Here is a 25260-nt window from a genome sequence, read left to right as displayed (position 1 = left end):
CAGCTCTCCTTTTTTATTCTTCCAGCGTAAAGGTTTTCCAGAATACACTCCCCCCAACACAAACATTATCCCAGTATAAAGCAATCTACTCCCATTTGCTAACTTTTAATAATTAAAAGGGGTTAGTTTAGAAAATGGAAAGGAACCCTCCATTCTTTTTCTGACAAGAAAGGCAAGAGAAAGTGAGTGGGTTTGGGGGGTTTGTGAATGTTGGACTTGTTTCTTTGCCCTCACCTCCCCAGTCTCCTTTCTGGTTCTACAGACCCTGGAGCGGGAGGAGCCCTAGAAAGGGATCAGGAGTGATGCCAGCGACTTCAGGGACCCATGAAGTGATAGATTAACCATATGGTTCTCCTCTCTCCCTTTCCTGATCTTATTTGTCAAATCTGAACAAGACTGGTCCTCTTTTGGAATGAGAATAAGGTGTACTGTCTCAAGGGAGGTACTGGATGAAATAAGGTAACTCTCTTTTCATATATGAAAAGGTGATACTTTGTTGTAGGGTTGCCATAACAAATGACCACAGACTGGGGTAACTTAAACAACAGAAATTTATCTTCTCACAAATCTGGAGGCTGGAAGTGCCAGAGCAAGGTGTCGGCAGCCTGGATGATTCTGAAGCCATCTTCTCAGCTTGTATATGGCCACTTTCTGCCAGTGTCTTTACAAGTTGTTCCTTTGCAATGGCTGTGTTCAAATTTCCTCTTCTTATAATCAACCAGTCAAACTGGATTCAGGTCTACCTTAATGACCTGATTTTTAACTTAATTACCTCTTTGAAGACCTGCCTTCCAATATAGTCACATTTGGAGGTATGGGAATTCAAATTTCAACATACAAATTTGAATGTGAATTTTATACCTCAAAACAGCAGATAGAGACATATCCTGTTACATGATTTGAATATTAAAAGTTATTAATATATTTTTTCCTTCAAATCAAGCCTCCAAAATGCTGTTTTGATGCACAACCCACCTGCTACCTAACCCTAGGAAAAAGAACACAGTTTGTTATCTGTAATCATTGCACTTAGTGGAGGGAGGGGGAAGACTGAGCTGATGTTTTCCTTTTCTTCAGCCTTTATTGCTGTAGATTTTAGGTATATTAAAGTAAGGGTAAATGAATTATTATGATGTGGATTGCACTTGAATAGTTAACACTTCTCTGACAAACAGCTTAAGTATGTCCTTCATACCTGTGGAGTGTGCAAGAACTTCTTCCATTAGAGTTAAGTAGTTCTATCAACTACATCATATGAGACTGGTAAAAGAGGGAGACAGTACAATATGGGAAATAAGCACCGTGAACTGATTAGGCCTCCCATAAACATCCTTGGCATCTTCAGAAGTGCTGTTTAATCACCATTGGGTTCAATTTCCTGTCCCCTTAAATGACAATAACGGTGCCTAATGTAGTAAGGATCAAAGATAATAATACACATGAAACACGTCGTTTAGTTCCTAACATATCTAAGTGCATGCTCAAATTTTTGAGTGTTTACCTTTCAAAAATTTATCTTTCGAATTGAGTTCACCATTTGTCATGTAGAGTAACAAAGAGAACTTTCTACATTCTTATGACTGCAATTGAAGACACTTTCCTTCAGGGCTGATTGGCACGGGGCTGAGGATGGTGAAGCTGTGCTGGGTGCAGTGGAAGTTGAGGGTAGTGTGTCTGCAGGTTTCAGGGAAGGCTGGTGATGTGCATGCCGTGCTTTGCCATTTTCCATGTGAATTCACAGCTTTGCTCCTTGAGTACAGTGTTTTCATTCCTTTTTAGACGCCAGATAAACAAGTGACTCTGTGAGAAAATTAAAATACTTAAATCTGATGTTAATATTTTTCCTGGATGATTGACTACACTATGTATTGATGCCTTGGGTACATTATGCTTCAATGGATAGGGTTGGAAATTTAAGGAAAGCATCCTTTTGAATAAGGAGGGTAGTTCTGGTTTTGTTTATTGGTTTTAATTTTTGCCATTTAGTCTTGTCCAGTCTGTAGCTTCTGACCCTTTTAAAATATGTATTTCAAAGTATATAAGTAGTTTAATCAAAATGCAGTGAAGAAGTTGAATCTCTTCAAAAATTGCAATGACTTCATCCTGCAGCGGTTGGAGGGCGAACATGTAGAACTCTTTGGTGTAGCTGACTGCATTCAGGGTTCATAGCTGTGGCAGAATGCTAACCCCTAGCACCTGTACCCTTACTTTTCTCCAAAATGTACCCAATACTGTGTGACGAGGATGCAGACAACCTTTTCTGAGAACCCTAAGTTTGCGGGTCTGCATTGATTTGTATGTTGGACAGACCAGGGAAGCTCATGGTCCTCTGGACTTAACAGCCATTATACCAGTGGTGCACATTTGTGTCATCAGAAGATGTCAAGTTAACAGGTGACATCCTGAAAAAATATTTTATATTTCAGAGGTTGAGAATTCACCCTTGGAAGGGCATGAATCTAGCTTAATCTATTAACATAACAGACTTGCATGCAATTATTTATATAGGCTTTTAAGCAAATGGACTGACTTTCTAAGGTTATTTTTTTGTTGAATTTGCTCTGGTTGATGCAAACTATTCTGAAAATAGGTAGGCGCCGTGCATTAAACAGTGCTTAAAGTGTGTTTATACATGGAATAAATCAGGCCTTGGCTCTTGATGCCTTAATGTCTTCAAGTTAGGATAAGGTAGCATTAGCTTTGGGAGAACCCTTGATTGTAACTAAGCTTTGAAAATACATGTATACCTATACATACGTACACACACACACACTTATAAATGTATTTTTGTGTGTACAATTTCATATACATACATATGTGTATGTGTGTTTGTTCATGTGTATATATTTTCATGTGCACAATGCTGTTTTTTTCCATTATATCTCTGCAACTGTGAATCTGGATTTTGGGTCTAAGTAGAGGACCTAAATGGAATGAAGGAGTTTATTTTTTTTAAACATTTACTTATTTATACATATAAGAACTGGAGTGTAGGTCAGGAGTATAGCAGGGGACAAGAGGATTCCCCAGAGACAGTAGGGAGCAGAACAGGCAGAGCCGCTGAAAAAATAGACTGCTGAGGAGAGCACTAGGTGAGACAGGAGAGATCTGCCATGCCATGTGGTTCATACGCATGTTGCAGTGGCAATTGATAGCTTCATACTGCTGTGCTTTAACCCCTTGCACATTCAGGGAGGCCTGAAGGGCTTTATTCTTGTACTTACTTACATATATGAGTATGTCTCTGTTGTATGGATGTTTATGATTAATCAGTTAATTTATTTGACCCACATTCTAGCCTTTGGACAATAGTTGGGTCTTTTTTTTTCTTTTCCTGGCATACTACATTTATTTGCTCTCTAGTACTTAATCATACTGGTTATATCCTCATTCATGTTGCTGAGCAGGACAGGCCAAGGATAAAGTCTTGAACAATACCTTTCATGAACTTCCTTTGTTTTATAGTCATCATAATTGTTTTTTTTTTAAGATTTATTTATGCATACCAGAACTGGGTACAGGCCAGAGGGTGAGAGGATTCACCAGAGACAAGAATGTGAAGCAGCACAAGCAGATTGACTGAAATACACTGCTGAGGGGCACAGTGGGCAGGTTCAGGAGAGGTCTGCCATGCCATGTGGGTCACCCCTGGGCCAGTGAAGGAACTCATGCTCCAGTGTCTTTAGATAGCTTCACGTGCTGTGCTTTAACCCATTGTGCCACCAGGGAGGGCCCCTTTTGTTTCTTAATTAGTTGAAAATTTATGATTCCATGTAACTTTACTGAAGTTCAGTTTATATAATTCTTGTCATCAAGACAACAGGAGAAGTGAGGGTAGGAAAAGGCCTGACAGGCTAAGAGAAATGTGACTTTCAGAGGACTATAAGCCTTAATGTGTGAGAGAGTAGAAAGTAAGAAACCTGGAAAGGTCAGGAAGCTAGGGTTGGTGTTGGGAGTTGAATTGAAGTCAAAGGTGATAATAATGTCTAGTAAGTGGATTGGTGAGGGGATAGCAGAACTGAAGAGAAGATGGAAGTCTTGACATTGAGGAAATCAAGTAATTGTGTTGCTGGTATGCTGGGTAAGGCTGTTTCCTTGCAATAAATCAATGAAAGCCATGACAGCAGGACTTGGGGTGGTCTTGGAGACAATGAGCTGGGTGTTGTGGAGATTGTAGCAATGACTAGACATTCCATAAACTGATAAAGGGGCACAGTTCTGAAAGTTGCACTGATGACCAAAGATTAATATGTGAAGCAGAGATTTGAGTTGACTCCCACATCTGTCCTTCCTTGACAGTTTAATTGTAATTTTTTTTTTAAGCTGAGCACATGGACACCCAGAGTAAGATTCATTTTTCATCTACCTTACAAACAATGTTACCATCGAACTTCTGATCCATAGGCTATAAATGAATGTGACTGAACACCTGACAGAAAGCCTGCTTTAGGAAGAAGAGAAGCCCCCTTTCCTCTGCCTTGCTTCCATACTGTTTGCACTGTCTTGTTAAAAACAAAAAAAAACAAAAAAACAAAAAATAAAAACCAGCCTTTTGTAGGATAAGTCAGATGACACAGTTGAGGGTGGTGGAGCATGAGGATAAGAAATCTTGGCTGCCCCTGCCTTTGCAAAGCCCACTGTAGACGTGTGAATGAGAAATGCAGTGTTCTCTCTCCTAAAATCATTGCTATTTTTGGTGTCCTGATGCTCTCAGTTGGACGAATCCTCTATTTATCTTAGGCTTGGGAGGAGCTGACATCAGCAGAGGAATAGGCATTATTAGGAAGTTAGATTTCAGTGTAAGTCAGAAGGTTGAAATGGTATTCTGAGGAGAACTTATGGATACTGAAGAGCTGTTTCGCATGGAAAGAGCTTTTCAGTAGTTAGAATGAAAAGACTGAAGGGCAGAGAGAAAATGGCTGTCATAGGGAGCAAGGATAAGGATGAGAGTTTGGGAATGCCTAAATGGAATTTACATATTTGGTGACTAGAGAAGTGACGTATGTGAGGCATGGTCACAGCCCTCAGAGATTCCAGTAGTTGTTTTACATAGTCTGTTTTGGTCCAAATGCAACTTAGATAGGTTCAGTTGCAACTACTTCAAATGGGTAGGGGTTCTTTTTTTTTTTAATTAAAAATTTCAATATTCATTTATATCATTCTTCATTTGTATACAATGTATGATTTCCCCATGAAATTCCCACCACCAATGCACTTGTGCACCATTACCATAGTCCCTTGTGCTTGTTCCACTCCTGTCCTGATCCTTTTCCTTCCCTCTCCCCTACAGAATGTCTGTGATCTACGGTTACTTGATGATTTTGATTTTTACTTTATTATAGTTATTGATTCCTTATTTGGCTTCTCTGTGTTACTTCTATAAGCGAGATCATTCAATGTTTTTCTTTTTCTTTTGGCTTATTCCATTGAGCATGATCCCTTCCAGCTCCATCCACGTGCTGCAAAAGGCACGAGTTTATCCTTTTTGATTGCTGAGTAATATTCTACTGTATAAATATACCACATCTACTGGATCCAGTCATCTGTTTTTGAGCATTTGGGTTGACAATAAAAATGGGGGTGCAGGTGTCCTTTTGAATTCATGTTTTTTGTTAAACAGGTAGGAGTTTTGGTGAAAACAGCAATTGAAAGTAAGGTCTATTGGTACTAAAGCCTGGGATAGCAGTAGGCCATGGTCTAAAGTGATCTCCTGATAAATTGTCAGATACCCTACTGGAATTTCCACAAATAAGACAATATTCAACAAGGAAGAAAGGGTAGTCTTTCATATTGTTCTGGTACAATCCCTGGTGGTGGTTGATGGTCTTTGGTGCTCATGGACTCTCTTTTAAAGATCAAGTTCAAGTGCTTCCTCATAGATTTGACAATTTGAGCTGCTCCTGGTTCACTAGTCATTATCTATGCAGGACTGGATCTCTTTATGCTTGTTGTATACATTCTGGCATCACATTTTCACTACTGATGTCCTTCAAACTTAGAATTTTCTCTTTGTGCAAGAATTTTATTTTTTTTTTTGCCTGAATTTTGAATCTGCTTTTGGTTTGATTTCCTGAGCTCTTATCTCTGAACAATTTTATTTCCCCCAATTTCGTATGGTCACTTTTAAATTATTTTCTCACACTTACTCCACAAGTTTGGTGATGTTTCTTTGTGATTCTTGTCAGTGACTTTGAGAATTCTATCAACTTTTGTCTTTCTAATTAAGTAGAACAAGAATTTTCTTTTTGTTCTTGATTTATTTTTAATGCAATATTACTTTGATTTTGTGGCATTTATATAAGATGGTGGGGTAATAAGTGGGTAAAATAAACATGTATAATGAGTGAGAAGATTCCTACAGCAAATAAGAAAATACTTAATTTTTGGTTCTGATTTTAATTATTTTTAGTTCCTGTGTGTGTATGAATAGAGTAAAACTCTTTACATGGAGTAAAACTCTTTTGTCTTCCTTTTAAAATGCTCAGGCAGTGATTTGAATACTACCGTGCTCTTTCTCTAAATGTCAATGAAGTTTTGACATGGGAATAATTGTACTCCGACTTTCATAAGGAAAAATTGAATAAAGCTTTGTCATTTCACTTCTGGAATACCAGGGACATGATGTAATCTTGGGGACGTATTTTGCATGTGAAGGTTATAATTGGATTTACTGAATCAAATATCTGAAGGATTTTCTGGATATACTCCTGAACCCCCAGGTAGCTGCAAATGAATAGTTTGGAGACCAGCACCTGGGGTTAACCAATTGGGGATTAAGTTCTGCATATGGTGTCTGTTAGAGCAGGGGAGTAATTAAGCAGCTCCTATGACACTGAAATTCTTGACTGCTTTCATTAACTAATTAAATGAGATGGAGTCCGCATTGTAAAAAGAATGAATAAAATTAAATTTTACTTTAAACTTAAAATAATTATAGGCAACAAAAACCTTGCATTCCATATTTTCATGTCTGATCCTTGCTAATATCAACCTACTCTGTTAATTACAATGAAGAAATTTCAGACCACCACCATATTATGGTTACTCTGTATGATTGCCATTGGTCAGCCACTTGCCAAAGACTTTTAGGAAGGATGGACATGTTTCTGGTAACAACTCCAAAAATGATTATCAGAACAATAAGAAATTATTAATATCTTAAGCAATTCTGGCTTGAGTGACTTCTGATGTTAAAGAATTTTATTTTAGAATATTATGTCATGGACACTATCACCGATATAGTAAGATAAAGGCAAACATTGAAAGGACATTTCTCTCTTTATAAGGATATGCGGTTCCACATGATACCAAGTGCTCAGAAAATACAACTGAAGACCCTTCATTCTTGCCGTGAAAATGAGTAGGTGCGTCAAACTGGCCTTCTCATCCTCTCAAATGGGAGCTTGGTTAAACACAAGTAGTTTCAGATAGAGGACATTACCTATGTGTTACTTGGTGTTCATCTGAAATTCAAGTTTAATCTCCCATCCTCTCAAATGGGAGCTTGGTCAAACACAGCACTTAACCAAGCACTGTGCACTTGATTGAATCATAAATTGATTTACCCTTAGTGGAGCTGGTTAATTATTGCTCTGTGTTTGGTGTTGAAGACTTTGGGTTCTATGAGGTGGGAGATGGGGACTGAAAGCAACATGAATAGGACCAAGAGATTTCAAGGCCCTGAAAGGCAGAGAAGGCCAGTGTGGTGTTGCAGAGAGAGGGTAAGAAAGCTTCCCACACAGGGTGTGGGAATGAGAGCGACAGAGGCACAGACACAAGTAGAACATGTCAAAATAAGCACCTTCAGAGGAGGTTGAGGGACAGAGAATGGAAGTAGGCAGACTGAGGAGGTCCTGTATTTGTTAGGGCTTCCTTGGTAGCTGCCCTAGTTCCTGTGTGAAAATTATCTTAAAGACAATGTACGTTTACTGCATGCCAGTTGATGAGTGGAAAAATCACCTGAAGAACAAGCAGCACATTTACACATACAGGTTAAATTTCTTTAGTTTCTACTTTCAAGTGCTCGATTGGGTCTTAAGCTACATTAATCATTACTTAATATTACTTAATAATAATATGGAAATGAGTTTACCCTGTTGCAAGTCCCAGTTTCAATCAGTAAGTAATTATGAAAATTAGCCTGAAAGATGCTGTGAAAAAGTGTTGCTTTCTAGGCAATAATTAAACCTCTCAGCCATCCCTGGGTGGTTGATTTTTTTTTTTTTCCTAACTTTCTTGCTGCAGGTGGAGAAAGATAGCAAGTGGCTGCTCACTGAGGGATTCATTAGTTGAGGTAGCAAAGGTTCCAGCTAGAGAAGGGAATGACAGGAATGTGTTATAGCTGGACAAAGAATAAAAAGATCAATTGGTTTCTTCTGGCCCAAAGCGAAGCATCTTTTGGAAATGTGAATAAAACCTTTAAAACTCACATGGTTTTCATAGTAGTATTTTTGAGCCAGGTCTCAAAATGTGGAGCTAATTCCCCATCCTCAGTGGGAGCCAAACCAAACATGCTCACCAACTTTGCCAGCTGGTGAACAGGTGCTCAGAAATAGCAACATAATAATTATTATTATCACCATCCTCCACAAAGCGCCCTGTGTTATTACAGAAGTGGATGGAGCCTGATACACTTGTGGGCACATAGCTCAAGTGCCACCCAGCACCTTTGTTTTCCTGTTCTTCCCCTACCCCCACCCCCCCAACTCTCAGAGGAGAAGGATAACCACTTGGAAAGTTCTTAAAGGATGGAAGCCTTCAAACATGTGGCGTCGAGGTAGGAGCTGTTCTTCAACTTGATACCTTGAAAGTTGCAGTGTTGACAGGATATTAAAGAGGCAAATGCTTTGTGCACACCCCATGCAGTTCGTAATGTGAAGGCAGGTAGGAAGGACTGTTTGGAAAAACGCAGGAGAAAGTCCAGTTATATCTGAGCTTCAGACACAGGACATTCCCTATGTATTACTTGTTGTTCATCTGAAATTCAAGTTCATCTGAGCATCCTGTGCTTTTATTTGCTGAACAGGCCATGCAGGTTGCAGGATGTCTCCTGGCTGGGGAGAGCCCAGCCAGGGTCTCAGCTGGACAGTGATTGAGCCTGTCACTCCCAGCACTGTGATGCTTCTGTCTCCTCGTGGAGCCTTCTAGAAGATAGGGCCGATGTCATTGGGAATAATTATAAAGGAAAGAAGGCAGAGTTTTGGATCGGAGATTTAAAAGTGAGAGTAGGCTCTAAAACAAGTCTCTTAAATAAACTAGGTTGCTTTACTGACTTTGAGAAGTCAGTTGATCGATCAGTGAGAAATATAAAAGTGCTTGAACTTAAACCTCAGCAATTTTCTTGGGCTGTTTGCTCTTTTCATCATACACCCTATGCGACTTCCAATGCATAGACACAAGACAAGTTTAATGAGGAAATAGAAGGGAGTATAATTTTAGGTAGTCATTGAGTCAAAGATTGCATGTTGGATTAGTGGCAGTATCTTCACAGACCTTATGAATAATGATGTCAGTAATTGTTTGCCTGTCATAACTTGACTTTTGTTCACTTTTTGAGGGAGTTAGCATAAAGACAGAAAGTTCTGGGCATTCTGAGACCCAGTCCCCTTGTTTACCCTGAATTGTTCCCTTTGGGGTGGGCTTATACGGACTTTGACTTTGAATTCCCAAGACTTAAATTTTCTGAGGTTTCCCTAGCTTTTACATTCTGAAACTTATTTGGATCACTGTTGCTGACATCTGGTTTTGGTTTTTTTTTTTTTTTTTTTTCTCTATGACCTGTATTGGGCAAGAGCAAGGAGATTTAAGAAAAATGAGTTCATTTCTTGCATTTGCTCCTGTAAGTGAAGCTTACCTACTAGATATATACAGTGAAACCCTGAGATATAGTCCTATGTACATCTAAGTGTAGATATACAAATACATGTAGAAATACAGGTTTTTAAAGTCACAGTGCTTTAACAGTGGAAAGTATAAGACAAATGTGGAATGATGGGATTTTGATGCACTGCCATGTCCTACGCTTTTACAAGGCTCCCAATGCTTTTCCCACATATTGAACTGTCAGAGCAATGATCAGTGACTTATACTGCCTCTTGAATTCCTGACCAGCTGCCAAAACAATTGCTTAAGTAAATGTTTCCTGATGTCCAATGACCATTAATTACTTATCCCCCTCCAGCATAGAAATGGTTGTGATTAGAGATTTTGAAGGTCCACCAATGCCTATACTTAGTGAAATCCATGAACAAGCCTTTCTCCTGTTTTCCACTGCCCCAGTGAGGCAGGTGCAGGCCTTCAGAAGAAAAGAAGCACTCTGTCTATTCAGAGACCACAGTGCTGTCTGGCTGGTGGCTCTGGGTTCACATCATTGCTAGTGGAAGGCAATCATGTTCCAAGATCCCCTGCCCTTGAGCCTGGAGCCCAGTAGAACTATGTCCATTATCACAGCTCTGAAGAATGAAGTGTGTCCCCATAACCAGGATGTACAAGGGCCATCTCAGGCTTCTCAGAGTTCTGTATATGGTCAAAGGGCTCTTCCTAGTCCACAATCACATCTTTTATGGTGGCTGCTCTTAAAGGCTAATGTGGACCGCGGGCATGTTGAAAACCTAGTTTTCCCAATGCCTGCAAGGGGGCTTGCCCTGAGGGTGAGCCCTCCTCCCCCCATCATGCGGCATCGTAGACCACATGTGAGCTTGTTGGCGTAGGCACATGATATTAAGTAGGACATAGGACATCAGAGATTTCACTTAGGAGTGGTTACTAGATGCTTACAGGAGACACTGAGGCATTCTCAGGAGGAGTGGGCCCTCCATTGTTGCAAGGATCTTATTCTAAAAGGAGTTTGTTCTCACATTCAGTATAAGGAATTTCACATTTTTGTTCTAAAGAGAACCATTTTCACCAGCTTATTTCCTGTTAGGAAGAGCTTGACTCTTGATTTCTGCCAGGGCTGCCTGGATCCAAAGCTGTGTGGTGACCTGTGATGGTCTAAACGGAGTAAAATTTTAGCTATAATGCTACCGTCTCTTTTCCGTGGGTTAGGTGTGACCCTGGAATGCTGTTCAAATTGGGGTTCCATGCAGCCAGTGCTTGTCACTTGGCTTTGACACAGGCACGGATGTCACTCTGCTTTATATGGATTATTATTTTCTTCTTTTTCTAGAAATTAATACTGTAAAGCAGCTTGGAGGGTCACTTAAAAGCCGGTGTCTTTTCAAAGTTCACCTTGGTAGAAAAGAAATCCAGGCAGTGGGTCCTGGGACTAGGCTAGAGGACCTTGTGGAAACTTACCTTAAGATAGAATCAACCAGTTAATATACCCTCTTCTTGGACAGGTTGAGTTCCTCCTTACTACCCTCTCCCACAGATCTTTATGAACGAAATCAGTCTTATTTATATGATTATTTTAAATGGTGGGTTTGTGTAAGCTATTGTAAGGGGTAAATTAATTCACCTTTGAACTTAATAACATCTTAGAATCCCCCAGATTACTGCACAGACATGACTATGAATTGCCCAGAGTTTGGAATATAAAAAACAAAAACAATAAAAACCTGCTTCCTGTCTGTACTTAAAAACAGCCTCCATCCTTCCCTCCCTCCCTCCCTCCCTCCCACCCAACTCTGTGGCATTTTAATCCACACTCTTGTTGCTTGAACAGACTTTGTCAATGTTCTCATCTTGCAGGGTGGAGTTGTCTTCAGAGAGACCCATTTACTTAAACAATAGACCTTCTTGTTGTCAGTTCTGCAGCTTTCAATAATTTACCTTCACTTGATGTTCATTAGCCTGTGCCCTTGGCAAAAGAGGCAGACCTCCAAATTTGGCTAAGTGCTCAGTTACTCAATATTAGCATGACCCAAAGGAATCCTTCCATCTCTACAAGGGCTGCTTCTCTGCCAGAGCCAGCCTCCCATGTCACAGGGGCCAGGGGCTGACCCTAACCAGAGGCAATCTGGAATCCTCAGGGGGACAGTTAGTACTTTCCTTTCTTCCAGTATATTCCTCTTCCGTATCTCTGAAAGGACATCAGCAGAAATGAAAAGGAGTTGGGATAAGGTGGGAGGACATGACACACAGTCCTAGAAAGTCAGCCACTGTTAAGAATTTAGTAGCAAATTGTGGCAGTGCTGACTTAGGTAATGCCTGGCAAACCTTCAAGTATAGTTGTGCCTGTTTGTTCATCGCACAACGGCACTGAGCCAAAGGGTTAAGTGGAGCCAAAATCCAACCTGTGTTCTGCCTGGCAGAGCCTGTGTTTGGCCTAGAGAAAGTTTGGTCTTTTGCAAATGCTCCCACAGACAATATCCTCATAAACAGCAGGCACACCCACAAGACTCATCAACCCAGGGTGGATGCCTTTTACAATTTTCATACAGGTGTCATGTGAGATAGTGGGCGGGGGTGGAGGACATCCTTTCTCCCAGGTCTTCAGATTAGGTCTTCAGATTTTTATCTGAACTCTAACCTTGGCCTGTGGCTCAGAAGGCAAGCTCTCACAGATGGGGATGCAGACAGGGTGATTTCATGGTGGATAGCACAACATATGTAGGAAGTCATTCCCTTTCAAGTCTCTTTACATTCTGAGTGTTATTCAGACAGAAAGTTAACATTTTGCTAACAAAAGACCCAAGGGCTTCTTCAGGGGCTTTTCAGAGACCTTTATTTACTCAGAGTTATAATATTCATTGCATTTTTGTTTAGATACTGCCTTTGCCATGGTATAATGGCTTCCTGCTTAAAGTAAAATAACATTAAAAAAAATTAGTTGATTTCTACTTTGTTCTTGCCAAATTCAATTCAGACTGAATTTAGGGAGCAATTGTTTTGGGGTACAAAGATCAAACTAGAGAGGATAGGAACATGGCCCTTCACCCTCATACAGATTTCTGGCAACTTCCTCTAATAATTGAATAAAAGGAAACACATGCTTTGTTATTGGAAGGATTTAGGTTCAAATGTGCAAGCATGTATGTGTATTTTTATGTTTGCATGTACTCTTTCCATAAACACAGTTGAGAAATTGTAGACTCTAAATTCCTGGAGGTAGGATTAGAAGATATAGGGGAAACTGGAGCTATTTGGAAAGCAAGAAGTTGACACCACATCTTTTCTGTAGGGAAGAAATGCTGGCTTAAAATAAGAAAGTTCTAGAAAGAAAAGATGTCTATTAGTTGATCCTTGACTAAAGGGCTCTCTTCTTAGGTTCCTCCATTTCTCAGCTTCATATACTCTCAATCTCTCTCACATATAAGTACATGCTCATACCCAGTCCATTAATGGTTCAAATCTGCCCCCTACCTTGTAGGAGAATTTTTTGCAGAAGCCACAAAGTAGAGTAACAAGCATGACACAGGGAACTAAGGCTTGGTCATCTGATGAAACAACATATTTAGTTGTTGATATGAATATAGTTGTTGATATGAATATAGTTGTTGATATGAATATAGTTGTTGATATGAATATAGTTGTTGATATGAATATAGTTGAGGTTACTACAGTGAAAGCATTGTTTGGTATCCAGTGGCAACACTAGTTTATGTTTATATAAAGAAAAAGTGTCATCTGATATAATCTCAGAAAACTGCTGCCACAGGCCTTTGAAACAATTACTTTAGATTATTTCACAGAGCATTAAGCTTAACAATGTCAATATGTTCCTAAATGCTCCTCAAAAAAAATTTCTGCAACAATGCCAAAATTTAGGTTGGTAAAAGGGCAAACTCAAATAGGTAATCTCATTGTACTGTTATTTTTGAAAACAGTTTTTCTTTGAGATATAACTGACATATTTACAGTGTGCAATTCACTAAGTGTTGACATGGGTATGTCTGTGAAACTGTCACTATACCTACCTGCTTTCCTGTGCCCTCTTGGCAATCCCTACCTCACACTCCTTGCTGTCAACCTCTTGCCCAGGTGGGACATGTCTTTTGTCACTATAGATTAGTTTCCAGAGTTTTATAGTTTTCAGAGTTTGCAGTAGAAGTTAGTTTTATTTAGGTTCTTTCACTGAGCATAATTATCTCGAGAAGCATATAGTTTGTGTGATGGTTGGATAATTCCATTTTACTGCAGAGTGATGCTTGTTTGTATTGTTGTGCTACAATCAGTTTATCCTTTTACCTTTTGATGGTATTTGGATCATTTGTAGCTTTGGACTTTCATGAATAAGGTGCTGTGTGCGTGACTGTACGCGTCTGTGTGGATGCTCTTTTTGTTTTCTTTGGAGCTTTAAACCTCTTTCTATGTCTCCATTTAATTATTTGAACATATAGATGACAGTTATACCAGTTTCCCTGCTAATCCTTTTATCTGTATCTCCTAGGTTTTGTTTGATGTTTATTTCTGCTCCTTAGGTTGAGTCACCTTTGGGTGTTGGGTGTTGTGACTTTTACCTTTCTTGGTTCTGTGTATTTTTGTTTTTTTGTAAGTATTGTCCAACTTTGTTTTAGGATGCAGTTAAATTTTCTTGGAAACCGTGTGATAATTTTCTGTGGTATTTTAATATTTGCTAAGCATACTAAGTCTAGGGCTTAGTATTTCTTACTACTGAGTAAAGATCCTTCTAAGTACTATATCAGATGCTTCATAAACTATGAGGTTTTTGTAGGAATGGTAATTTGTAGAATATTAATTATTACATTATTAGTTTTTAACAAAAATATATATTACAGATTTCACTGGTGTATTCTAATTTTTTTAAATACATATAGTGTGGCAAACATGAGGTACAAATTAGCAAATAAAATAAAATCCTTAATCTTACTGTCTGCAATAAGCTAAAAATAAACTAATATTTATATAATATGACAGGTGTGCTTGCAGAAAAATAAGGCAGGGTAAGGAGAGAAGGAATGATGGGAAGCAAGAGAGCACAGTCATAGGAGAGTATCTGGAACAACTGAGAAAGTGATCCTTAAGTAGAGGCTAGGGTAAAGTGAAGCAGCACACCAGTGGGTTTTCTGGGGAAGGACACTGCAGTTATTGAATAATAAATGCTCAGATAGGGTAAGGAGAGGGTGGCTTGGCATGTTTGGGGAAGAGTATGGAGGCTAGTGTGGCTGGAGTTTGGGAGAAAGTGAGAGAAGAAACAACAGATGGGGAGAGTGAGCACTGTGTGGATGGAGAGTCATATAAGGCTTTGCTATGTGTGCTGAGAATTTCTGGGCTTTATCCTCATGGTGATAGAAATAGTTTGGGATTTTGAGAAACATACAGTGGCGTGACAAGACTTACCCTCTTAACAGGACTACTGCTGTGGTTATGTGGAGAATTGATGTTAGGTAACAGGGTAGAAGTGAGGAGGTCAGATTAAAATCTGTCATAAATGTGTAGACCAAAGGAGTTGCTAGTTGAAAGTGATAAGAAGTAGTCAGATTCAGGATATTTTTAGAAGTTAGAACAAGTGGGTTCAATGTAGGATTTGAGAGATTGAGGTGAGGCTAGGGAAGGATGAGGGAGGGAGAGAACAAAATTGAGAGTGACTTCAAAGTTTGCTCTTTATGGAGGGGGTATGGTTTTGCTCCTCTTTTCCCCTCACAACAAGAAAAATACAATTGCCATTTTTTGGTAAAGGAGATTAGGGGACAGTAACCAAATACTCAGTTTTGATATGTCAAGTATGAGATGCACTATTAGATGTCAAGGAGATAAGCTGATCTGAGTCTGGGGTTCAAAGGAGTGTAGGTGTTGAAAGTCTTTCCTATCCCTACATCCAGCAGGAGCTGAACATCCTCTCCATCTGTAATTACTCCCTACGTGATCTTAGCCAGGCATAGGAGATCACCCTGGGAATCAGTATGGATGGAAAAAAGTAAGAAGGTTGAGGACTGTGATCATTCAACATTTAGAAGTCAGGAAGATGAGGAAAACCCTCAAAGAGACCAAGAAAGAGTTGCCAAGGAGATCTGACATCGAGAAGCCAAGAGAATAAAATGTTTTTTTTTTTTTTAAAGATTTATTTATTTGTGCATACAGAACTGGGGCACAGGCCAGAGGCTCAAGGGCGGTGAGAGGCTTCACCAGAGACAGAGTGGGGAGCAGAACAGGCAGATTGACAAAGTACACTGCTGAGGGAAGCAGTGGGCGGGCCAGGGGAGGTCTGGCTCGCCATGTGGTCTCCTCCGGGGCAGGAGGCAGGCGGGAATCGAACTCATGCGGAAGTGGCTTCAGATTCTCAGTGCTGTGCTTTAACCCGCTGCGCCACCAGGGAGGGCCGAGAATAAAATGTTTTAAGGAAAAGGACACAATATAATTTTTACTACCCACTATTCAAAGTTTAGTAAAATCAGGTCTTTGAACTGACTTTGTATTTGGAAACATGCAGAACATTAGTGACCTCGTACAAGTGCAATATTATTGAAGTGGTACAAATAAGTTTAATTGGAATGAGTTCAAGACAGAGTGGAGAATAGAAAGTGGCAACAGTAAGGAAGTGTAGACCGTCTTTGGAATTGTGATTTGCAGAGGAACAGAGGAATGGAGTGTGAGTAAACACATGCGTCTGATGCTATGATGTCTTTGAGGAGATGCAGTAAATCGCTCCCTGTAATTATCTCTGAGAGAGATTGAGTGAACTTGACTATTGAGGAGAGGGAGGAAAATTTTATTTTCCTCTTTATTACTTTTTATAGTGTTTTATTTTTTCCCATCAAGCTTGCATTGCTCTTATTGAGAAACAGGCTTAGCAGTGTTTATAGTAGTATGTAAGAACACATAGATCCGATATGGTATGACATTATTATTAGTTTAAGCAAGCAAACAAAAAATGCAGACAAATACAAGAAGAAAGCAGATACAGGTATATTATTAAAGTATTAAAAAGTAATATAGTATGAATGAAATGAACATTGGAAAGTGGGACTGAAATCTAGCTGCCAAACAAATCTAATGTCTCATCCTTGGTTTCCTTACTTGTAATATGTATATAAAAGTGCTATTGCCAAGGGATAGTATAAAGCTTAAATAGAATAATGTATGTTGGGTGCCTAGAATGTATTAGATTGGGACATTATTATTCCTTCTCATTTCCATATTTTAAAAGGGACAAATGTTCACAAATTCATACATTACTAGTGTAGTTAAAATTTGGAAACATTGGAAACAGGAGCAGCAATTGGTGAAAATGTTAGCAGTGTTTGGTTCTGGGTCATTTTCTTTTTGGTATAGTTTTTGTGGTTTTAATAACAAACCAATAGCGTTCCTTACAGTAGAAATACAAGGTGATAGGTTTTGTTTTATTATGTTTTGTTCAGGTCACTGATAGATTTGCACAGGAGAAGGATATGTACAAAGAGGCAGTAGGAGAGGAACTGGACATTCATATGGTACCCTCCATTTGAAAAATCGAACGCATCTGAAAAGTGGGATAATGAACACCATGCAGAGCCTTGAGGCTTGCATCTGCTGCCTGAATTGAGATATACCTGGCAGGCTTGTAAAGAGGGTGGCTTGGAAGGACTGTCCCAGTTTAACTGTTGTCCTGGTATCATAAGCATCCCTGTTTGGATGATAAATCATATGATTTCCCCCTACTTAAAAACTGTGGAACCCTCAAAAAGTTTTCAGAGGATTCAAAACTCAAGATAGTTTTGCCCAAATATTTTCATGCTGTGATGGAGACTGGGATGGAACCAAGGAGATGTGAAAAGGATCTCAAGGTCCACTTCAGATTTAATTTCTGTGATGAAGTTGGGACAGATACGTAATGCTCAAGATGGTAAACAAATGCTGTGGTGTCCTATATTTTCTGTCCTAATTCTGGGCAGTGTAAGAATGTATGTGTTTTAAAGATTTATTTATTTATGCTTACAGAGCTGGGGTATAGGTCAGAGGTGCAGGGGCAGTGAGAGGCTTCACAAGAGACAGAGAGGGGAGCAGAACAGGCAGATCGATGAAGTACACTGCAGAGGGGAGCAGAGGGTGGATCAGGAGAGGTCTGCCAGCCATGTGGATCACTTCTGGGGCCGGGATCCAATTCACGCTGAAGTGGCTTAAGCTTCTTAGTGCTGTGCTTTAACCAGCTGCACCACCAGGGAGGGGCCAAGAATGTGTTTTCTAATAGAGGATGGGGCATGGTTTAGTAAAATATGTTGAGTCATAAGACTGTATTCAAATGTAAAGTGCTTTCATGTGTATTACTCTACTTAGTATCCGCATGTTCTTCTTTTTTAAAATAGTGATTGGTTATATGGTTATATTGGTTATATATATAACCCTTGTCTCTCTTTGCATTATTCCACACATTTGGGAGCCTTCTTCATTCTGAGATTTTTCTGAATAGGACAAAAAATGAGTTAAAATTGTTTTCTGGAGTGAACTAACGCTTCTCAGAAGATCTTCACTACATAAGGTGCCTTTGCTACATAAGATTTGAAGAAGATGAACGTTTTAATTGGCCTAGTTTGGTGGCTTACAACCACCAAATAAGCAGAATAATTGCTGAGTGACTACTGTTGGATTTCAGTGTGTGTCAGTTACCTCAACACTGGAAATGCCATTTCTTTCTCTTCCCCTTCAATATAGCAAGGGAGGCAAAGCTGGAGAGAATTTCAGGGGGTTGACCTGATACCATTTAGAATTCTTTCTTAATACTTTACTCATATACCAACTTCTAAATTAAGGATTGCAGTGTGGAGTTTATGAATTGAAAGAAATAATAAAGGCTAATTGCTCTTTCAACTATTTTTCTGGATACACAATCTATGGAGAAATGTCTTATCATTATAAGTAATGCTTTTAACTCAGTGCCAAGTGATATTTCATTTTCATCTAGGGTTTCAAGGTTTGGATATATATTTCATTTTGAAAAAATGTTAGCACTTTGTGCTGTTAAATAACTACTGAGAGAGAGAGAAAAAAAATGAGAAAGAAAGAAAAAAAAACAATACAGCTATTCCCTACTGTCCTAAAACCCTATGAAGACATCACTTTATCTGAGAGAAGGAAATTGTACTTTAAAGCTTAACATAGAAGTCATAAAGGTTGGTCTCTGTTAAAGCTGGGCTGTCAGCAACCTGCAAATTAGAACTGTAGGGAATGTTTAAACTTAAAATTCATCTTTAACATGAAGGGGTTCACACAATGCTATTCTGAAGGCTAATCTTCAGTGACAGATGCAAAGACAGGAGCTTCAGGTATTATTTGGAAAGCGCAATCCTTCCATCTGAAGCCCTTTTGACTTTTCATGTTAGGCATCAGCCAGTCATTGCCAAGAATATGTCGAAAAGGGACTGCTCTTAGCTATTTCAAGGACCTTCCTTTGTATTAGGTCCCTAAGAATCTTCTGTGGTACATTTTATATATGCTGTAATGGCCACAAATATCACTGATCTTAATTATCTTAATGAGGTAATTGTGGAAATGTTCCTCCATTTAGAGCTGTCCGGAATGTTAAATCAACATGTGGAGGATAGTTATCTGGAGAGGTGCCTAGATGCACAGTAGGCTTAGAGACAGTAAGAAATAGACTGAAATTGTGTCAGATCAGAGATCGAGGGATTGCTTGTTACAGCAGCATATCCTGGCCTCTCCAGACTGCTCTAGTTATAAAGAAGTCAAAGTCAAAAAGTTGTTACTGTGATTTTTAGAAATCTCTCAGATCTTTTATCAGGGTTTTACAGTTTTCCTTGTATAGGTTTTGCACTTCTTTTGTTAGGTATATTTCTAAGTATTTGATTTTTTTTGTTTGTTTCTGTTGTAAAGGGGATAGTTTTTTGATTCTTACTTCCGGTTGGTTGGTTGTGTATAGGAAGGGTACTGACTTTCTTCAGCTATAAACCAGAGACATTTTCTGGGAGTGGAAAGGGGAATGGGATCAGAACTGGGGTGGGAAAAGTGCACTGGACTATGGTAATGGCACATGGGTGAATTGATGACATGAAGCACATAGGGATTACCAGTGAGATGAAAAAATGTACAAAATGAAGAATGATGTAAAAAAAAAAAAAAGAAAAGCCTCAGATCTTCCTTAATATTTAAGCAAATTTGCTGGTGTGCCATTTTCTGATAGTGGATTTGAATCAGATGATTTTGATTCTCCGTCCATCTCACCACAAAGATTCTCTAATATCCTTTTTGGTGAAAGCAAAGGAAAACTTGTAGTGGCATTCATAAGGTATTGACAGTTCAAACATATAAGGAGAGGCAGTGAGTTCAAGTACTCTATCTGTCATGTAATAGGTACTTAACGAAAATTTATTGACAACGGAAGAGAAATTGGCTGATGTGGCTGTTACTAGTGATTCCTTTTGGTAAAATTGAGTTGTCAACACTCAGTCCTCACTTTATGTGATCTTGGAAAACACCATCACTCCCTCTTTCTTGAAACTTTTCTTGGTCCTTGGCTTCCTGGATCCCAGAATCTTCCGATTTTCCTCCTCTCCTTGTGACCATTCTTGGGCCTCCTTTTGCTGACTTCTCTTCCTGATCCCTGAATATTGGAGTGTCCTAAACTCAATTTTATTTTTTTAACCTCTTCTGCTTTATTTGAATCTTTCAGTCACATCTTTGTGCTTTAATCCTGAGCTATTTGTTTTATTGATCTGTACATTCTTTTATGCAGAGAGTATCAACCCTATGTCTATGCTACAATACTGATACTTTCCTCTCTGTCACTGTATTTTCATAGTTTTTCTGAGTAGGCATTTTACATTTTTATGCAATCAAATATATTATTTTTTAAAAAAAGGCTTTTGGGTTTAGTGTGGAATTTGGAGGAATAGTTTATATTGGATCTGATGAAGCTATAAGAGTGGTTTCTAAATACACCTTCTTTTGCACAACAGATCCACATTGCTTATTGCTTATTGTTTGAACATGTTCATTTGGTTATGAAGCTATATGGTGAAGGGTCATGTTCCAATTCACATTGTTGTCAAATTACTCTTGTTATGATAATATCCTATTTCTATATAACAGCATTTAAAAATTTAGCTGCTTAAGAAACGGAGCTTCCCTATGACCCAGCAATCCCACTCCTAGGTATCTATGCAAAAGACACAAAAACACTGATTTAAAAAGACACCTGCACCCCCATGTTTATTGCTGCTTTATTTACTGTTGCAAAGACATGGAAACAGCCCAAATGCTCAAAACTGGATTAAAAAGATGTGGTACATATACACAATGGAATATTATTCAGCAATCAGAAAAGATAAACTCATGCCTTTTGCAGCAACATGGATGAAGCTGGAAGGGAGCATGCTTAGTGAAACAAACCAGAAAGAAAAAGAAAAGTACTGGATGGTTTCACTCATAGCAAGAGTATAAATGATTATGGGAGAAAATAATATTAATAATGTACAATTATATATATTAATAATGTACAATTATATATTGAGACATTTTATGGGGATGGAATGGAGAATGGGATCAAAAACTGTGGGGGGTGGCCCTCCCGGGTGGCGCAGCGGGTTAAAGCACACCACTGAGAATCTAAAGCCGCTTCCGCATGAGTTCGATCCCCGCCTGCCCCGGAGGAGACCACATGGCGAGGCAGACCTCTCCTGGCCCGCCCGCTGCTCCCCTCAGCAGTGTACTTCGTCGATCTGCCTGTTCTGCTCCCCACTCTGTCTCTGGTGAAGCCTCTCACCGCCCCTGAGCCTCTGGCCTGTACCCCAGTTCTGTATACACAAATAAATAAATCTTTAAAAAAAAAAAAAAAACTGTGGGGGGAAGGAAGTGCACTGGACTATGGTGATGGCACATGGGTGATTTGCTGATGGGAAGCCCACAGGGATTACAAGTGAGATGGAAAAAGGCACAAAATGTTGTAAAAATAAGCTATTATATTATTTTAAAAATTAGCTGCTTAAAACACCAATATTATCTCATGTTTTGTAATTCAGAAATGGCTTTGGTGGGGTGATTCTGGATCAGGGCTTATTAGGAGGTTGTAGATTTTTGACTGGCTTGACTGAGGCTGCAAATTTACACCTAAGGTGACCTTCAGGGCTGGCAGTTAGAGCTGGCAAGTTTGACAGTCTTTCTGTGGGTCTGTCCATGGGGCTACTTGAGTGTCTAGGTGACATGGTGCTCGGCTTTCCCCAGAGCAAGTGATGCGTGACGCCCAGCAGAAACCCCAATGTCTTTTGCAGTGTAGCTTTAGAACTCACACATCATTTTATCGGTTGCATAATAGACCAGCCCTGCTTCCATGCTTCTGCAGGGGAACAAGAGAAGACGCTGTTAAGAGTGCACCAGTAGGAAGTGAAATCACTAAGGCTGTCTCCCTTAGTAACTCCAGAATATTATTTATTTGAGATGGCTTCTTTGGTTTGATAATACACTTTTTAAATTTGGAATAAAGGAGGACTAACTTACTGAGACTAGGGTTTCTCCAAAGCCTAGGTAATTCTATGTCCTGCTCAAGTAGAAATAGATCGATGAGTTTTTGCATGCTCTTTGCTTGAGTAGGCCTTTAGGACAGAGGCGTCTGAGATTGTATTGATAGAGTACCTCTGATACATTCTCTGGGGCTTATATTATTGTTACTGATTTTTCTCACCCTTCCTGCTGCTCTGAATCCAAATATTAGAAGGAAAAATGGCAGGGCAAGAAGACATTTAATACAAAATAGGATAGTTGCTAATAATAGCAAAATTTTAATTATTGAGCTCTTGCTATGTGTCAGATCATTTATTTCAGTTACTTCTGTTTAGTTCTTCCAGCAGCCATTAATGGAAAGTGATATTACCCCATTTTAAATAGTAATTTTTGTAGGGTCACACAGTAAGTGGCTGAACCGAGACTTAAGACAGGCCTGCCTGTCTTCAAAGACCATTGTATTCTACCTCTCACTGTGTCCCCTTAACATAAAACATAAGCACATAAAATGTTTGGGCATCATAAAATTGAAAAACTTGTCTTATTTTGAAGGATCTTTGAAAGGCAAAGATGCAGGAGAATGTAATCTCAGATACAAAAGCATTTTGGAAATGAAAAGTTCTTTATAAATGTAAGGTGGCAGGGTTATTAATATTACTCCACTCAGAAGAAAATGAATCATCTGTAATTCTTATCTCTTCTTCATTCAGATTATAGGATATCTGTCCATTAATTCTTACTCAGGTAAAACAATAATTGCCCATACAGGTAATAATTTGATCTAATATATAACTAAAGAAAATTATCCATTCCACTATGAAATAGGAGAAACAGTATTTCATTTTAATACATATTAAAGACCAATAAATGTTTTAAAGTAGGAATACTACTAAAATGCTTAATTTGGGAAGATATCAAATCATCAATTTAAGTGAAAGCATTGAAGCACTTTCACTGTAGAAGCATTTTGTTGTAATAGTGACATGGTGTCATAGTTGTCTTTCATTCTGAAGAGCGTGTTTCCAAGAACACTGAAAGGGATAAGTCTGAAGAGTTGGGGAAAGCATGCTTCTTTTGGATGGCTCCTCTTGTCATATTTGTTGTTGGCATTAATACATTAATAAATGGTGAGCAGAGATGATGTTCTTGAGGGTGGGGGTGATAACTAGCTCCACACAGCTCCTTGGCATCAGGCCCATAGACCCCAGAAGCAAAAGCCTTGATTTGAGTGTAAGAGGAGTTAGAAGAATATGAAGAAGGTCATGGCCATCAGTCTGTTATCACTGTGCTAGATGAGATTTTTTTTTAAAGATTTTTATTTATGCATACAGAACTGGGGTACAGGCCAGAGGTGTAGGTGCAGTGAGAGGCTTCACCAGAGACAGAGTGGGAAACAGAACATGCAGATTGACAAAGTACACTGCTGAGGGGAGCAGCGGGCGTGTCAGGAGAGGTTTCCCAAGCCATGTGGATCACTTTTGGGGCCAGGGATCGAACTCCGACTGAAGTGGCTGCAGCTAGCTTGCAGTGCTGTGTCCTAACCCATTGCACCACCAGGGAGGGCCCTAGATGAGGTCATTTTAAGGAGAAGCATGAAGCTTATTTTAAAACCTCCAATGAGAGTCTCAAATGATGATGTTCATCTTGCTACTCCTGATGAAAGGGCGCAGTGTCCGAAACCAGACTTACAAGCAGTGTACCATATAATTTGTCACACATACGAAAAAAGCTTCATTTTCAACTCTCCCAGCTGGTTTTGGTATATACTGTCATTCTGACAGGGAGGCAGGTATGTGAAAGCAGAAATATTTTGCAGTTCCACTAGTTAATCTTATTTATTAACTTTTTAAATCCTATTTATTAATTAATTATTAACTTACATTCTTATGAGTGGGTTAATAGTCATCCTTCTACAGTGTAAAATGGAGACTGAAGTAGAGAGTCCTGTTAAGGTGCTTGATTGGAGGCAGGATATAGCTGGGAGGAGCCACAGTCTCCCAGAATGCACCTCTCCCATAATGCAACTCTTCTAGCTCTAGCTGTAGTTACAAGATCTTTGGAATTATGCCAGAAGTTTTATGTCTTTGGATTTATTGTAAGGGCATTTAGAAAATATTATAGTACTTAGAATTTGTCTTCCAGCATGGGTTTTAGTTTTGTGATAATTTATCTAACATTTAGGTGCATGTATATTTATTTTTATGAAACAAAACTAATGTATGATTAAAATATCTGTTCTTCCCATTATTATACACTTGTTGCAGTGATAAGTCATATTTCATTTTGGCATCATAGTTCATCAAGTTGGTATGTTATATTTAATTGTTCCCTTACTGTTGGAAATTCACTTTCCAAAATTTCCTCTGTTCTAGATGACAGTGTAATGAACTTCTTTGGAAATAAAGCTTTACTTTTTACAAAAATTTTCTCTTTCTTTAAGATAAAGTTGTCATGGTTTAAAGGTCCAGGATGGGTTGGATGTTTGTATTTTTATCTTCATGTATTTGGTTCCCTGATCAGTGGGGTGTGATATTTTTCCTTTTTCATACTTTTTAATTTTGGGGAGCCTAAGTGGCACCTTGGAATTCATGTAGCACTTATTTGCCTGACAAAATTGGATGATTGTATCAGTAATTGTCCCAGCAGGACACATAGTTTATTCCAGGAGCTCAAATGAAGAGATTTCAGTGAAGGGCTAGCCAGAGAAGTGTGTGCTGAGTGAAAGAATAAATAAGGACTACAGCAGTGGAAACCTCAGCTTTGAGCAGAGGAGACAGGGTGGAACCTGTTTCCTGAGCTCTTGAAGCTGCAGCCATGGAGAAAGCAGTCCTGTTGGGACTGTAGAGGCTTTAACCTCCACCAGACTTGCTGAGCTTAAGCCCCTGGATGGTAACAAGTACCCCCCCCTCCCCGTTTTGTTCTTCCCCC

At 39.1% G+C, this 25260-nt stretch overlaps 1 protein-coding gene across 1 annotated transcript in view; it reads left to right on the top strand.

Annotated features, from left to right (window-relative positions):
- Nucleotides 1-416: 416 nt before the first annotated feature.
- The window catches only part of LYPD6B (LY6/PLAUR domain containing 6B), a 113353-nt gene continuing 88509 nt past the window's right edge, over nucleotides 417-25260 (top strand). Inside the window, exon 1 of the mRNA XM_012724834.1 lies at nucleotides 417-459. The gene's annotated coding sequence lies outside the window, so the exon portion shown is untranslated. The remainder of the gene's footprint in view (nucleotides 460-25260) is intronic.

Source organism: Condylura cristata, unplaced genomic scaffold (genome assembly GCF_000260355.1).
Source record: "Condylura cristata isolate star-nosed mole 26May11 unplaced genomic scaffold, ConCri1.0 scaffold00002, whole genome shotgun sequence".
Lineage (NCBI taxonomy): Eukaryota > Metazoa > Chordata > Mammalia > Eulipotyphla > Talpidae > Condylura > Condylura cristata.
The sequence above is the reverse complement of the archived record's forward strand: the minus strand, read 5'-3'. Positions and strand labels throughout refer to the sequence as shown.